The sequence below is a fragment of the Montipora foliosa genome, chromosome 1, assembly GCF_036669935.1.
Source record: "Montipora foliosa isolate CH-2021 chromosome 1, ASM3666993v2, whole genome shotgun sequence".
Lineage (NCBI taxonomy): Eukaryota > Metazoa > Cnidaria > Anthozoa > Scleractinia > Acroporidae > Montipora > Montipora foliosa.
In genome coordinates this window covers 56,547,175-56,549,674 of record NC_090869.1, presented here as the reverse complement: position 1 = coordinate 56,549,674, position 2,500 = coordinate 56,547,175, and positions in this window count along the sequence as shown.

Genomic DNA, 2,500 nt, shown 5'->3' with positions numbered 1-2,500 from the left:
ATTCTAACACTAGAAACGGATTTTTTCGGATGGAGAGTCGTCATTCTCTATTAAATTTCGATAGTCTTTTAAACAAGAACTAATTATGAGGAAATACGCTTCGAGTTTCTTTGGCCATCTCAGCTTTATCAGGAATAATACACAAACAGCAGTGACAAACATCAGATATACACCTTATTCCAAAATGGCGGTCATTTTAGTATTCTTATTAGCCCTTGCTGCCTCGTTCTTAAGCTGAAAATTCAAAAGAATATTTAACCTTGAACGAGGCAACAAGGGCTAATTTGCAAGCGAACAAAAGAATCCTAAAATGGTGGCCATTTTGGAATAAGGTGTATAAACCCATCCTAATTACGGCACAGATATAAACGCATTAGATATAAACAGGGGGTCAGCGGTCCGTAGATTTTCCCATTAACTTAACACTTTCCTTTCTTTTCGTGGCTGTTTTGTTCCTTTTTTGTTTTTTTTTCTGGTGCGGCTTAAGAATTCTGTTATCATGCCAGAGTCAAACGTGTCCTTAAGCCCTGGTCAAACGGACTCGCAAATAGTCGCAAGTAGCCACAAGTTGAACTTGCGCAGAGACTTGCGTTGTGTGGCCAAACGGACTCGCAAGTTCCCTTGCAAGTACACGCAAGTCGCAAAAACACCCCATTTTTTTTAGTCTGATTGGTCAACCAACTTGCGTTGACTTGGGTTGAGTGGCCAAACGGTGAAAAACTTGCGTCGACTTGCGGAAAAATTTGATCTCGACCAAAGTGAGCGCAAGCCATCGCAAGTCAACGCAAGTGCACGCAAGGTCTGGCCAAACGGAGTCGCAAGTAGACGCAAGTTGTGAACTTGCGTCTACTTGCGAGTCCGTTTGACCAGGGCTTTAAGGAAAAAAAAACTAAGAACTTAAAGCACAAATAGGTGTTCTTACAGACGAGCTCAAGAAACTAAAGACTCGGTTCACTGTTCACACCAATGTTGACAATCCACCTTTGGCTAGTGTCCCAGCAGAAGGGCCTCAGAAATGTTTAGAATTTCTGAGTGTAAAGCATGATGGGTTGCAAGCATTCAAGGATCATGCATAACAAGAATTGAAACGGTTTGCTGCCCAACTCACTGAGCAGAGAGTGAAAGTAGAAGAGGTGGGAAAAGCAATTGAAAGTATGGAGAGGTACAGTTATCAAGATAATGTTAAAATTGTCGGGGTACCAGAGCTGAGAGGCCAAGAATCTGCAATGGATACAAGCAACCTTTGTGTCAAATTATTCTCCGAGATGCGAGCAAATGTCAATTTACAAGATACCGATATAGCACGTCGTGTGCCGCAAAGAAATAAGCCGCCTGGTTTTTACTGACGACGCAAGCATAAGAGCGCTTATTTCACTGTGAAAACGGGGTTGACGCAAGCATAAGCACAAGCGCAAAGCGCACAAGCACAAGGATCTCCTTGTGCTTTCGCTTATGCTTGAGATCGCTTGCGTCGTTTGAAAAAGAAACGCACATAAGCACAAGGAAATTTGTTGCGTCTGGCCAATTAAAGCACTCGTTTTTAGATTCCCTGGGTCTGAACATTTGATCGAAATGGCGGTTGCTGTGGTTGATTTTGATGCTTATGTCAACGTTCGTTTTCACTAGCATAAGGCTGCTTGTGCTTGTGCTTGCGCTTGCGCTTGACACTAGGTTATACGTGACGTGACACACCGAAGCCAATTGTTTCAAGTTTGTGAGGAGAGAATGATGAATGTAGAGTTAATCCAACAAACTTCGAATTCGCCAGCGAGGTTTCCCTATCCTCCGCGAGACTCTTCGACCACCTAACACCTAAAATGCAACGTGTTTATTCTGAATCGAAGAAATTTAAAGCCAGCCATGGCTATGAATATTGCTGGGCGAAAAGTTCGTGTGTGTATTTGCGAAAAGGCGGGGATTCTCGTGCAATGAAGATAATGGATGGATATCGAGGACCTTTAGGAACTCCTAAGATAAGTATGAATTTAAAATAATGGTGGACAATCGATCACGTCAAGCGCCTAGATCACTGTTCAATGAACTACCATACTTTGGTCTAAATTTTATCCCGATTCATGGCTAATTGAATAACTCCTTATCGAATCCTCTTCCAATTGCAACTAAGAAATATCTCGTTGCCTAGCTTACATGATCTTGATCTATTTAACTGGAGTGACGCCTCCAACAATAATATTGACCCTGATCTTAATATTAACCCAAAATTTCGTTGTCAATACTTTTCTCCTCATAGTTTTCATGTATTTACTAATGGTTTTTCGAGCACGCCCAATATTGATGCGACATTTTCGCTCATGAGGAGCTTAACTTGGGTCAGGAATGTGGGTCCGCGCTGTTTAGGTAAAAAAAAATTACCAAAATCTCAGTGGGAGTTGTAACAAGACTCACACTAAAAAGGCAGAGCGAGAGACAAAGGGAGAGAAAAGTGTTAATCTCGACACATTTGTTGGGCCGACTTCGTCATAAAGTTTTAATGACGACA